At 42.1% G+C, this 15,636-nt stretch overlaps 1 pseudogene; it reads left to right on the top strand.

Annotated features, from left to right (window-relative positions):
• Window positions 1-13,296: 13,296 nt before the first annotated feature.
• The window catches only part of LOC149188279 (uncharacterized), a 41,591-nt pseudogene continuing 39,251 nt past the window's right edge, over window positions 13,297-15,636 (top strand).

The following is a 15,636-nucleotide window of genomic DNA, read 5'->3' as shown; positions in this document are numbered from 1 at the left end:
TCACCAGAAGGGAATTTAATTCCAGTGCCTCTTTAATAAACTCCTCAGTAGTGGGAACATCCTTGCATCTTTCCATGGCTTGCTGCATTTCTTGGAGTTGCATGTTTTTGGCTGATCTATCGCCTTCATGGCTTATTTTTAGGACCTCCATGTCCTCGTACAATTATGTGAGCTACTCCGCTGACTTCTTGTTTATGCTTGCTTTCTTTGCTTCGAGCTACTGCTCGAGCTGTGCAATCCTCTCCTCTTTTTCCCTTAAAAAATTAGAGACTTCAGTAGCCTTGTCCATAGTGGTTGATGCATATGCTCCTCTGAACTGTGATAGTCTAGTCAAGTTCTCAGCTGGATTGAAAGGAATTTCCTTCCAAACAACATCCATCGGCTCATTTCCAGGTGGGAATATGGGTGTCTCTACCCTTTTACTTTTTCTCTGCCTTCTTACTACAGCCTTGTGGAGAGGACTATAGAACACATCAAGTGGAGGTATTTGAGTTACTTTCAAAACAATTTCTGATGTGAGCAGAGCAGGGATAATTTCAGTATGTTGGGATGTTGTGCTTGTTCCTCCATAGGCTTGGACTACTCACCGATAGACTTGGGCTCTGTATCCTTATGATCATGCAGATGAGTTTTATATTCCATTGTTTCTTGGTTATCTATTTCTTAGGGAGTACCTTGCAATTTCTAATTAAACTGATCCCACTCTTGCTCCAAACCACTGCCTTTGACCTCTCAACTAATTTTTGTAGTTGAGGTGCTCATCACTTGTTTCTCAGCTGACTTCCTGTTGGACTCATCTGTGTTATCTACATCTTGGAGTTTCCCTTCCTTTGGTGTCTTCTCAGTGTTTACTTGAGAGTCTACTCGAGAACTAGGACCTTCACTATCAACAGTGGCACTTGTTGTAGGCTTATCCTTATGCTTTAAAAAATGCATTGGGATCACTTCGAGCCTCTCATTTCTGAATTCATAAAATCTTTGAAAATATTCACATTTCATATTTTCCCTTGCCAATTTCAATTCTTGTTCAAAGGATTTGTTTGACTGTAACAAGTCTTCAAAATAGTTATCCTCATGGTTATATGGCTTGTGCTTTACTCTAGTAGTGACATTATATGCCACTTTGTTTGGATCAAATTGCCTCTTAAGAAATGTATGAAGATTGAGGGCTTCCATATGTGTTGACTTTTTAGTAGCATGAACAAAATTTGCTAAAGCAAAAGAACTGCACTTGACAGGGAAAGAGGGCCATAATGGATTCTTGCCATCTTTGGGAACTTTAGTCAGGCCTTTTCCCATGGTCTAGTAGGCAATATCTCTTGCTAATAATTTATCATAAGCATATAAAGGAAGGACATGAGGATCAACTATGCTACCAAAAAACCTAATGTAGGTGAACCATTCTTTAATGAAATATTTTTCGACAGAAAACTGGTCTATTGCAGCTTCTTGTGAAAACCTGTGGCCTTTCTTATTGAAAATTATTTGATGTAGGGGTAACACAATAGCATGAAATATCTTATAGAAGTGAGGTATATAATGCTATTCCCATATTTGTTTATGATTGAGAAGGATTGTGTAGGGGTCCTGTAAGGTCCATTTCTAGCCCATGGTTGGAAATGTCGTGCAAAAATAGATGGCATCCATAATGTAGGCACTAAAATAGAATGGAGTGAGGTTCTCTTAAGGGGAGGCTCTCTTCTGTCGATATTAGATAATTGTGGTGGCTAGGTTATCAGATAGGATGGAGGACCAATTCATGATGTGGGAATTAACACAGGCATAAATAAGAGGAACGCATTCTATGGAAAACGTATATTATTGGGTAGCCCATATAATCTACATAACATAGCTACTGCATAGTTGTAGGGGTTTTCCAGAGAGGCTACAACATACATACCCAATTTTTCGTATTTGAATTTGTTGTCCAACACTCTCCAACCCTGAATTAGCTTGAAGGGGTCTAGGCTCTTCTTTGCTAACTTTTCCACAAATGTGTTGTCGTAGATATCCTAAGGGTCAGGCATGTGGTACATTTTCTTCGAGTCATTTTCCCTTAATGACCCTATGAGATCCATTCTTGAATTCTTTAATTTCCTATCTTCAATGATGAGGTTTACGATCTGTGCAAGGAAGGATTTTAGCTCTTGTTCCTATCCTATGAAGGAAAGAATAGGAAGTATCTCTGCATTGAAGTCCTGAAGGACTTGTTGAGTCAGTTGTTTCTCTGGTGATAGTGATTTTAGGACATTCGTCCTCAAGCTTATTGTATATGACCTCCCAAGCTGTTGCGCCTCTGGTAGCATCGCAAAATGTATCAGCGAAAATAGGAGCCATCTCTATAAACTGGTAATTCAACAATGGTCTGCTTGCTCTATTTCTGCATCACCTTTCTTAGTGACATGTCTTTTGTAGCTTTCTTGAAATAGACAAGATATATCAGTGCAGACGATATCAGATAATTAGAATGAAAGCTTATCTGAAATGACTTTGGATCATGAGAAAGGTTTAATGAGATAATAGATTTTAACTACCCATAACTTGGAAAATTATTATCCTTCCTCGGGCCACTAAATATTTATTAACCTATCAATTCATTCATTTTGATATTTAAAACATAATTATTTCACACATTTTACCACTCTTAATTGCACATTGCAATCTTTAAAGGGATAGAGTATAGCACTACCAGATGCATAAAGCGAAATTTGATTACGAATATCGCAATATCGTCTTTCACAAATTGCTAATGGACATTCTAAGGCATAGCTAAGTTTCTTGAGAAGATTGCGAAGTGAAAAATGCGATTGCGAAATGACAAGGTGCTATTTATTAGGTTATCGCAGTGGGAGATTTAATCGCAGATCATAATTTTTTGAAGATGTTTTAAGATAGTCACGCGGAAAAGTGTGATCTGCGATTTGCGATGTAGATTTCATCCTTTATTTGTTTTGCAAGGTTTTTCTAGGTATTTTCTTAGAGTTAGGTATTATTATCCTAAGCCTAAAAATATAAAAGGTTCCCCATTTATAACTCTAACCTTAGCTATTGTTCTTTATAAATGGGGGGGTTGTTTATTAGTACAAGAAAACTGTTGTAGTACCTTTGTGGCGATGTCCCTAACTTTATCACCGATCTCATCCAGATCACTTTTTGTGAGCACCAAGGGGTCGACCCTTGTTTTCTGTGCCTTGTGTTTCTTCCTCGATCCATCTTGTTGTTCCAATTCAATCTTTTTCACAAAGAAGGGGGTGCACTGCCCTTCCTCACCTCCACTGCCTTGCCTTGCTTCTATTTCTCTTGTTGTCGAAGGTGACTTGTCACCTTTCTGGGTCTCGCACTGCTCCTTCTCTACCTTTTCCTTGGCAACACATGCCTCCTTGATCCGAGCCTTTTCTGCAACATTTTTCTTCTTCTGCATAGCCTACTTGGCTGCCTCCTTCCTTTTCTTCGCAGCTACACTTTCTACACCTGTGCTTGGCCTAGCAGCTAGATCTGAAGGGGCTTACCACTCACTGGGCCAGCATGCCACTACCTCCTGCACATCCACCTCTGTTACTTGGTATGGAAAATCATGCCACTTTTGTGTGGGATCCTTCCGCATGTGGATATATACTCAGTGGAAGTCAGCCTTGAACACTGCATAGGTTGACAGTTGTTTGTACAAGGTTGGGGAAAACCTTGGGCGCTGGTTAACTTCCATATTGAGAATTGTTTCCATGAGGACCCAAAAAATGTTAGTCTTTATGATGCACATGGGGTCCTTCGTAGGCCATAGGGAGGTGAACTATTCAACCTCTGGCAATCCTTCTTCGAATGGAGGAAACAGACTATCCTCCGACATCTCCCAAGAAACCAACACAATAGAGAGCAACAACCAAGCATAATGGAATAGCTTGGTCTCATCCCTGGCCTCGCTACAATTCATGAGGAATTCTTGGCATAGGTATCTAGACCAATTGAAAATACGCCTTTCATGCACTGAGCTGTTAGAGAGTACGGGCGTCGAAACCTCATCCGTGCGGCATTTCCTCATCACCTTTCTGGCCAATATTTGCGTGGCCAATTGAACTATGGGGTCATTTATTGACAGGGTGGAATATTTCCATGCCTTCTTTACCAGTACATAATCTTTCTTCATCCACTCAGCAAGATCCTTCATCTTTCCACCAAACTCCTTGGCCAGGTTCAAACCTTCATGCGACAAGTGGGTAATCCTATAGATAAGCATATATGTGATGGGTATAGACATTCCTAGCCATAAACACCCATCATGGACCAGAGTGAGTAGCTGGTGTAGGCAATTTGTGTTAATTGGGTGCGTTGGCAATGTGGTAGCTAGAGCAAGTTAAGCAGCCCGGATTGCTCAACATCGCGAACCCATTCCTCCATTTCCAATGCTATCACACCCATGTCTTTGTAGTACACTCGTTTCATGAAGTTATTCATTGCTAAGTGTGGGAGATTAGCGTGATCCACTACGTCCCAGTCCTCCATTTTCAATAACGGGACTCGCGCGAGCCGCGGACCTTCAATAGGAACCCGTTGTTGGGAGCGGGATCCCCCTAGGGCAGTTTTGGGGCTAAAAGCCCACATTAAGTCAATTTTTGTAACATAATTGTAAAGACTCCACATTTTTTGGTCGCGGAGCACACATATGTTATGTGTCAAAAAGGGTAGTCCACCCTTAGTTTTGTAAAGTAAATTCGGTTGTAAGAGACCTACCCATGGTCTGCGGACCATGGGATTGTATAAAAAGAGCTAAACTCTAAGTAGTTTAGAAAAGGAACCGAACATGGAATAAGGTCATAGCTTTGAAGAAGAAGTCTAAGTCTTGGGTCATAGTGTAGATAGAGGCTCTATAGCTGAGTGCATAGAGGCCTATGGTAGAAGTTCACAGCTAAGTGCACGGATCCCTGCATGTATATGCGAAGGGCGGAAAAAGTCTGTAACACTTGGGAGATATTAATATAAGGAGTTATTTTGCAATTTTTGTATATTTGTTCTGTTGATGGGTTTGGATATTTTGTGTATGAATTACCTTTATTATGCTTATATGATGCAAAAACAAATGAAATTACATTGAATAATTGAATGCAAATACGAATATCTTCTTGCGTGGTAATAGCTTCAAGTATTTGACAAGATAAGCAAATCACTTAGGATAATTGAGGAATCTGCATGGCACACTGCCATAGTAGTGCGAAAGTACTTGACCCACATGTTAGGGTTGCAGGAAGTTCGATCATATACTTTTGTGAAGGTATTGAAGGCCGGAATAGAGGGTTTATCTTACAAGCCCTAGAGCAAGACCACCTGCGCAAAGGCAAAGATAGAAGAAATCAAAAGACATCACAACCATCTCAGGGTGTGGAAACTTCGGTTGGCGCTCTCCAGGCTGATGCCAAAAGGGCCAGTAGTGTAGGGATTTTTTTGGCTAATTAACATTGAACCTCAGTCAAGCCCCCTAAAGCCAATAAATGGTTCCATTGTTGAGACTGAAACATGCATAGGCGATGTGTGATGTCGTATCACTCGAATCCAAATAAGAAGGAGATTGGAGACTAGTTGGATAGAAAGATCCACGAATTCAGAACAAAAGAGAATAGAAACCTGCGACTGACAAAGGAACAATCATTGGATAGATACTTGTATACAGAGATCCATGATATCTTTTTTGCTCCTTCCCTATTGAGCTATACGAGTGGATAGAAAAGCTAGCAACTAGACAAGGAAGGTGGAAACTTGATGACCCTATTACGTGGACACCGGAGCTAGTGTGAAGGTTGGAAGCATCAGAGAATAAGATTGCTCGTGCTATTGATCATTGGCTCGATCATGTCATAGTAGGATTTGTGACTGAATTCGTGGTCGACACCTCAGTAAGCTACAACGCAGTAGAGCGATGCTTTTACAAAGGACTACAAGGTAAGTACATAAAATCTTTGAATACCTAGATTAAAATGCTATTGTGTGAAAAATGAGTTATGAAGCTACCTTGATGTTCGGGACTATGTGAAGTGGAAAAAATTACAAGAACGCAGGAAAAAAGGGTCTGGAGTATAGTCCCCTAATTCTGCCTCCGTGAGGTGAAAAAGAAGGGATAGCGAAGGTTTCTCCATGAAGTGCTATTCAGTTAATAAGACAAGGATCACCGCGAACACCACCTTCCCCCACACCACCTCCAACTTCACCACCCTCACCTCCAACTTCACTCATACCACATCCACCTCCATCGCAGTTTCGTATGGAAAGTACAGTGAAGTTGCCTTTGTTCAAGGGCTTGGGAAATGAGGACCCAGACCAATTCTGGTTCATTATGAGGGTTGTATAGGAAACTCAAGGTGTTACAGATGATCATATAAAGAAGGAAACACTAGTTAGTGCTCTGCAATATTGTGCGCTAACCTGATATATTAAGTACTCAAATGATAACCCGAATGCTGGAGTAGTAGACATCCAGGAAGCACTGAATAGGGCATTTAGTAGGCATAAATTTGAGGTACAGCCGATTGTGGGATTCAAAGAGATCGTGATGCAACCGGGAGAGATGCCTTCAGAACTAGATCAAAGGCTGAAATGTACAATTCATGAAGCCAACATCAATTTGGCATATGGACAGCATCGAGAGTGGTTTGTTGCTTCACTACTACCACACTTAAGGAGTGCGTTGTCGCAGTAGAAGATAAAAACTCAGGCAAAGGCATTGTAGATTGCCATGAGACTACATGAAACTCCGATACAAGATCCTAATCTAGGAGTTCAATAGATCCATGCACAGCTGAAGAATCTGTGCCTTGAGATGCAAAGTCTGAAGCAGGACAAGACGGGTCGACCACAGGTACGCGAGGAGGTATGGTGCTTGAAATGCAAGTCAGGGTCATGACAAAGACCATTGCCCAGTCTGTGCAAACTATATTGCAAGAGGAGGACCAATGCCTTTAAGGCTAGAAGCTCAAGCAAGACCTAACGCGGGGCCTGCATTATGGTGCATTATCTATTAGGTAGTTGGAAAACATGCCACAGATAACTATCACTTGCTACAAAAGTTTGTATAGACACTGCAACAGATGTTCTGCAGCCTTTGTAGGATGGTAGGGAACAACAAGCGTACTTGCAGGAGCTATGAACTGATGATGGATAAAACTCCAGCTTATAAGGTTCAGGTTGAAACATGGCCCCTTGACCAAAGTGCAGGGATGGCGTGAACATGATTTCAAGGGTGCAGAAGAGGTCGAGGTGGAGGAGGACTTGGTAGAGGTCTAAGATAGTTTATTTGCTACAATTGCAAAGGACTAGACACTATTCCCAGGATTGCACTAATCCAACGCATCCCTCATGCAAGTATTGCACACTATTTGATCATGAAACGGAAGATTGTCCTACGCTGATAGCCAGGATACGTGACAAACAGGCACTACCACCTCCACTGAATCAGAACCTGTAGATCATGAGGTCTGAGCCACACAAGGAAGATCCAAATGTAAATATAGTGCTTAGAAGTGGAATCACGACATGATATGACAAGGGGAAATACGCAGAAGATATTACATGGTTTCGCAAAGCCCCGGTAAAGGAGGCTGAGTTCAATTTGGAAACTGCTCGTAAAACCTTCATGGAAGCTAAGAAGAGCTTCGTTGAGGCCTCCAACTCAAGAAGAAAGGTTAAGCCTGAGTAGGAGATGGACCCCTCTATGCTCACAACCTTTTTGGAAACCTGTATGAATTTACTACGTGTCAGTAAGGTTGTGAAATGGTTACAAGAACTCATCAATAAAAGCACTTGAACCACGCCAGGTGAGCTACGCATAGTTCAAAATATTGACAATCATAAAATAAGGACGGGACGACAGATGAGACTAAACACATAGATAGGACAATATGAAATGGATCAAGTCATTTCAGACCTGGGGTCAGATGTGAATGTCCTACCAAAGCAGACTTGGGAGTGAATGGGGAGACTTGCATTGCAATGGTCTCCGATTCAGCTAAGGATGGCGAATCAGCAGAAGATCATCCCCATGGGGCGGCTGTAGGCGGTGATCGTGGATATTGAAGGAGTGAGTGCACTGGATGAATTTGAAGTAATATAGATAGTGGATGACAACAATCCCTATCCTACGCTCCTAAGAATTGACTGGGCTATTGACATGAACGAGGTAATCAATCTAAAGAAGCGAAAGATGATCTTTGAGAAGAAATCGTTGCATGTAATAGTACCCCTCGATCCTGTTGAAGGATCGCGCTATACTGAACCTGTCCATGATTATGAGAGTGATGATGACCTGGACTATATCTATAAGATAACAGTGCGAGACCAATATTGGGTGAATCCCACCACGGATGGATGGATTACATGGGATCGTGAGAGTTCCTACACTTCGGACTCCTACTAAGGAATAAAACGTTGGCAGAATCGGTTACATGAATTAACTACGTTGAATTGCAACATGATGACTCAATCGTTGTGATGTCTGTCATCAGAGGCAAGAAATATGCCTACTTATGATGGTCTAAATGAGGTAGATAACTTTTTGGATGCATTTGAAAGGGAGGTACCAGAAAAGTAGCGCTTCTAGGCCTTGTACTGGGCACTTCGCGCTATGCCCACAAGATGGTGGGGTACTCACAAGGGAAGCTTTGATGATTGGCGTGAGTGTAGGAGGATGATGAGAACATGATTTATGAATCCTAAGGTGTGACTGATAGATAATCATGATGGGTAGAATGATCCACTTGCACATTTGGCCAAATGGAACCATGCTTATGGAGAAAAGCCCCAACCTAAGTGGTTGCACCTGTTCTGTCATACCCTGGATGTTATCTCGATGAATTGGTATATAGAAACAGAACTCTGCCATGGGATAGGTGAATGGGATATCTTGCACGAAGGATTCATGATGACATTCAGTTTTGAGGATGGGTTTGACAATATTGATGAAATGCTACAAGAACTGAAAACAACAATCTTTAGGATACCGCAGGGTCCTTTAGACTTGACTCGACCTAAATGGGCTACTCAGCTGAGTCGCACACTGGAATTTTATAATGTAACTATTGAAGAAGAAGACGAGGATCTATGGAAGATTAAAATTCCAGAAATAGAATATCACCGTGAGGTTTAAGGACCGTAGATTGAGAACCCTGATATAACTGTGTCGTTGAAAATGAACCAAGTAAACATTTGTATGGAGGCAGAACCCAGATTCGTGAATATTGGAGATTACTGGGACATTGTGATGGTGGATAAGGTTGCTAAAATACTCCATGAATACCAGGACTTATTCCATACCAACTTTATGGATCTGAAAGGAATAATCGTGGACTTAGGATTGATGAATATCACATTAAAACTTCACGCAAAGCCAATTAAGCAGAGGCCTTACCATCTCAATCTGAAATATAAGGAGAAGGTCCACCTAGAGCTAGATAACATGCTCATGGTAGGGATCATTGAGCCTGTGGAGGAATATGATTGGGTAAGACCAATGGTGGTGCAAGAGAAGAAGCAGAAGGATGAGACAAGGATATGCGTGGATCTTAGAAAACTGAATGACGCTTGTGTGCATGATCCTTTCTCGACTTTGTTCACTGATGAAGTGTTGGACAATGTAGGCAGCCAAGAAGCATATTCTTTCACTAATGGGTTCTCTGGGTACCACCAAATTAAAATCGCACCGAAGGATAGGAGAAGGAAAACCTTTGCAACCAAGTGGGGTTGTTTTCAGTACACTGTAATGTCATTTGGATTAGAGAATGCGCCAACAATATTTTCGAGCGTGGTTGTTGCGAAATTCAAGGAATTTATTCATAAGTTCCTGGAGGTCTAATTTGATGACTGGACTGTATTTTGACTGGTTAAGTGCCATGTAGAAAGCTTGCGCCTGATGCTGGATACCTGTCAAAGATACCAGATCATGCTTAATCTCAAGAAGTGTCTATTCTGTGTTCCTTTTGGAAACCTATTGGGGCATGTAGTTTTCTGAAAAGGACTGATGGTAGGCGCTGCAAAGGTCAAGGTGATACTGAACTTGGAAGTGCCGAGGAGTGTCAAATAGTTGTGCGCTACTCTAGGACATACGAGATATTACAAAATTTTTATCAAAATCTATGCCCAGATCATCACGTCTATGGAGAAATTTTTGAAGAAGGATGTCATGTTTTGTTGGAACAATGACTGTAAGCAGGGCTTGGATATATTGAAAGAAAAGATGGTTATCTCACTTATTCTAGTCTTACCAGATTGGAAGAAAGAGTTTCATGTACATATCAATGCGTCATGTATAATGGTAGGAGTAGTACTGACACAGGCTGGTGGAGAAGGCTTGGACCATCCTATCACTTTCACAAGCCACAGATTATCCAAACCAGAGAAGAACTATTCTACCACTAAGCGAGAGGGTCTAGCTATGGTGTATGCACTCCAGAAGTATAGGCATTACTTGCTACGAGGCCATTTTAACATGTATCCGGATCACTCCATGCTAAGGTACTTGGTTAATAAGTTTGTGTTGGGGGGCCAAATCTTCAGATGGCTCTTATTGTTTTAAGAGTACGATTTTGAAGTTTTTTTGAAGCCTAGATGATTGAATGCAAGACGAGACCATCTATCGCACATCGAAATAGGGGAGGAACCTACTAACTTGGAAGAAGGATTTCCTGAAGCGTAATTATTTGTAGTGCGTGTCACAGATGCTCATTTTAAGGATATAATACACTTCTTGAAAATGGGAACTGCACCGGAAGGATACACTCTCCAACAAAAGAAGGAATTAGTGGTGTGCACGACCGATTTCTATGTCATTGTTGGGCATCTATACAAGATGGGGACTGATGAGATATTATGACGGTATGTACCTAAGTTTGAAAGAAGCAAAATCCTCGTGGACGCTCATGGGGGCACCGCGGGAGGACATTATGCAGGGAGAGAAACCACGCAAAATATTCTATGTGCAGGGTTGTGGTGGCCAACTCTTCATCAAGATTCAAAAGCATATTGCAAGGCATGTGATGTATGTCAAAGAATCGGCAGGCCATCGGAGAGGGATGAAATTCCTTTGAATCCACAAATGATGTTGCAACCCTTCGAAAAGTGGGTGATATATTTTGTAGTACCCATTCAGCCACAAGGAAAGACAATAGCAAGGTACATTATCACTACGACAAAGTATTTGACTCGTTGGGCAGAAGCGCAACCAGTGAAGGATTGCATAGGTGCAACTACTATGAAGCTTGTATTTGAGCATGTACTGACGTGATTTGGATGTCCGAAGATCTTGATGAGTGATCGTGGTACGCACTCCCTAAATGAGACAATCAATGCACTAACAAAGGAATTTAAGGTATATCACTAGAAGAGCACACCTTATCATCCTCAAGCTAACGGGATAGTGCAGGCATTCAGAAAAGTGCTCAAGAACATGTTGACCAAGGTTTTCTGCTCATGGAAGTGATTGGGCCCTACACATACCTACAGTACTGTGGGCTTATCGAACGACATGCAAGAAGTTGACTAGACAAGCTCCTTTTAGGCTTGTCCATGGTGTGGAAGCCATAATGACTATGGAATACATCGTGCCTAGTCTATGCATAGCAGCGCTCACAGGCATGGCGAATCACAAAAACCTGGAGGAGAGGCTCGTGCAACTCGATGAGCTCGAAGAAGAAAGATTTTTGGCTAGATTCCACCAGTAGGTCCAAAAGCAATGTGAAAAGGCATGGCATGATCGACACATCAAGCTGCACACATTTAAGGTTAATGATCTGATTTTGTTATATGATAGTAAGTTTGATAAATTCCAAGGGAAATTCAGGATGCACTGGTCAGGGCCTTATGTTATTAAGGAAATTATGGACAGAGGAGCGGTAGAGCTGGTCAAGTTAAATGGAGAACCCTTCCAAGGAAAGGTGAATGGCAGTCACTTGAAGCCATACACTGGAAGTCTAGCCATGTGACTAAATGAAAGTAGCATAGTCTTAACGCTCTAGGTAGCTGAAAGGAGGTGTGGGACTATAAACTACACACCCCGAGTTGGGGAGCTGTGTGATTGGAAGATGGTGCGAAGCAAGGACGTGCCACTGGGTTCGTGACAGTTCGGAGGGAGCTACGCTACCCATGGGAAAATCACATAGGTTGCACGGAAAGTGACTGTTAAAGTCATTGCTCATAAAAATACGATAGAAGTGAGGCAAAATGAAGCAGGTGACCAGAATTTAAGACGAAATTTATGGCTTAGATCCCTGAAAAATTGCCGCCAATCTGGAATTAATGAACTGATTGTGGGGGGAACGGTCGGATTTGAATTCAAAATGCCCTATAAATTACAAGTGGTTGCCTAGTAAGAAACACTTACCAAGTTGAGTATTCCGTTATTGAGCTATCAGACGCCTATGGACCAGAGTTATTCGAGGCTCTCAAACAGACTCCTGCATTTTTGAACTTACTCGAGACATTGCGTGCACTGATAGAGAGTGTTATGTTAGCACCCCCAACAGTTATCAATACACAACAAGTAGTAGAGGTGACAACATAGGAAATGGAGAGAGAGGCCGAAGTAGCTGCCGTGGAAGTGGCCGAAGTACTGGCAGAGGTCCCTAAATCCCTAATAACGTCGAGACCGAAGCCAACCCCAAAAAAGGAGACCATGAAAGACAAAAAGGGAAAGTAGCCTACCATAACGGTGTGCACATCGCCAAGATGAAACCCACCAAAGCCCACTGCCCAGGAGAAAGGCAAGGCTATAAACCTAGAAATAGAAGAGGATGATATCGAAGACATCCCCATAGACGATGCAAATGTGCGAGTGGAAATAGAGGAGGTTGAAGCTATATACAGTTGCCAAAGTATGTCCCTTTGTGCAAGCCTATGTCCAAGGTCTCAAAGGAAATTGATGGAAGTAAAACTCCCCTACAAACCCCTCTACTACGAGATGAAATCATTTTTTACAGTCTCTGTTTGGCATGGGTGCCAATATTGAAGCTCAAAGACTAGGACTTGGTGGACCACGATAAGTTCCCGCACCTCGAAACCGAACAGCTAATGCGCCGCATCATAGACACAAATACGGGGTTGACTGCATTAGAGCCTCGAAAGTGGCTCAGAGGAGTAGAGAAGGTAGGATTACTTAACCTGCTCTAGATGTCACACTATAACTGCACCCCCGTGACAGTGTTGGTCATCAAGCAGTTGTTGTGCTTGGTTCATGATCAGTGTCTGTGGCTGGAGGAGCCAATAGCCATCACCAAAATGTTGATTCACCACATAACATGCCTACCATATACAAGTGAAAATCCAGCAATGATTTTTGGCGGCAAGGGTGGCAAGCAGGGACTCGCAGAATCAATGAAAGAGAAGTTCAAACTGGTAAAGAAGTCATGTGGGTACACTATCTCCAGCATCTATGACCTTGTTGTGAAGGTGGCAATGCAGATCCTTACAGGGGAGGTGATGCGAAAGTGCCACGCCAACGAGGTGCCAACTCTTTTCATCATGCTCGCACAGCAGTGCGCAAAAGGAGTCCAGTTTAACTGGTCAGACTACCTTCGCGAAGAGTTCCTGGTGAACTGTCGAGTGTTATCAAGAAATCTAGTGTCTATGTAGAGCTGCTAGTCCCACTAAGGCTGGTAGCTACCTTAGAAACAAACAAACTAAAACCACTTTCGTTTTCCTTTATGAGAAGTAGATAAGAGGGGAATAAAGGATACCAACCTCTATCTTGCGCTTGGTTCCTTGCTTGATTCCTCTCCCTTCTGATAGATCTTTGCCACTCGCTTCCTCGTCTACCTAGCTTCAAAGAGCACCTGTGGAATCAAAGCAGCATAACACTATCTAAGAACAGAGATCTACTGTCATAAACAATATAGGACCAGATATATATTGACCACACAAATGCATATATCATCAATCATACAAGAATGTGGAGGAAAACTTGAATAGCTTTATTAATAATCAAGAATAGTAAAGAGGATTACAACCAATTGTTCTGACCCAGCGTTGTCCTCTCAGCAAGAAAGCCCTGCTTCACCTCATGAAAAGCTTAGATCACCCAACGCTATGATGTTACACCAAGAAACCAGTAGCACTTCCTTACAAGATACAAAATTCCAGCCTTCAGATCTCTAGGATGAGGGATCCATATATAGATGTTTGCACGGAGGGTGAGGCAGCTTCTGAGATTTGATTAGTGTCCTCTCTTTGATAGTTCTTGATTCCACTTGGAGATTAATGATCTCTTACTCATCCCTGGGCAAATGCAGAGAGGCAAGTGTCATAGGAGAAGTTTCTAGAAGATTCCATGATCTTCCACCTCGCAAATTGACTCTGCCATTTGTCCACTCTCACCCATCGCACCCCATAGAAGGGCTCTTCAGTATGCATCGCACCTCCCGTGTGCATTTAGGTGGGATGCAGCACACTTTGACCATGGAGCAGGTGAGATGGTCCAGTTTTGACCAGTTCTGAGTAGTTTTTCATGGAGAACCTCTTGGAGATGATGTAATCAGCCGACTTTGTTCTTTTAGGGGTCAGAACAACACTTTTAGGGACTTAGGAGCCCTTGGTTTATGGAAATTTATGATTCGGGTTGCAGTGCCCAAAAATGTCTATAACATTTTTCCCCTAAAGCACGAGGTTGTTAATCTTTTGATGTCGGGTGAAATGCTTTATCATGAGCATCCGAAGTTTTTTCAAGCTGGAAGGCGACCTGTAGTAAGATACAATACAATACATTATCTTCATAATATTTTCATGATCTAGCTGAGGCGGGCATTCCCATTGTCAGCTTTATAAATTCATTTTCATGTACATAAGATAGACAATCGTCTGATTGTAGACTGATGATTCTGGTAGAGCCATCATCCCTTAGATTGGATGATTATCTGTGCAGCAATGATGTACATTTGATGTCTTTATTTTCTTGAATATATATCACAGCCCGGATGGATGAAACTAGATTCGGGGTCTTCAATCTCGTTCGATCTTCACTCAAAGTACAAGTAGATCCATGTGAGAGATGTTCTGGAGTCGAACATGGAAAGACATCGCCTGATTACCAGCCAATGATGTAAGCTATTAACAGGCATGAGAGGAATCACCGATGATGATGATGACCCTCAAGGTACTACAGTACAATTCACGTGGTGTGAATAAGGGACTTGGCATCGAACACCATGCAAAATCTTTCAGTCGAAGGCCATTGATGTAAACCTATCGCTGGAAGTGAGAAACTTGTGATTGAGGCATGCAAGCTTCAAAGTACTGGAAGGGTTGTTCCTAGATCGACTTCTGGATAATGAGATGATGTCGACAAGAAGTTATCCATCATAGGAGGGCCTTAGTGAATCCAACATCAATGACACAGAATGAAGCAAATGATTTTAATGGAGGTGAAAACGATTTGATGATATAAGGTTCAGGGTGGCGGTCATGAAAGAATGGAGTGTGGAATGTATTGCAGCGGATGAGACACAAGTGAACTCTCTGAGCGACTTCTCTTGAACATATCGGTGACACTGACATGATCGATTGGTAGCGTTAACCCCAAATATGGATGGTGTGATGACCCATGGTGATATGACCAGTGAACAGAACAACCCAACCCGACTCGGATGCAGAGTGAAAGTGTCATGTTCAAGAGCG

The sequence above is a fragment of the Pinus tabuliformis genome, chromosome 3_1 (assembly GCF_031772625.1).
Source record: "Pinus tabuliformis cultivar Carrire ecotype Pingquan chromosome 3_1, CPIR1, whole genome shotgun sequence".
Lineage (NCBI taxonomy): Eukaryota > Viridiplantae > Streptophyta > Pinopsida > Pinales > Pinaceae > Pinus > Pinus tabuliformis.
The sequence above is the reverse complement of the archived record's forward strand: the minus strand, read 5'-3'. Positions and strand labels throughout refer to the sequence as shown.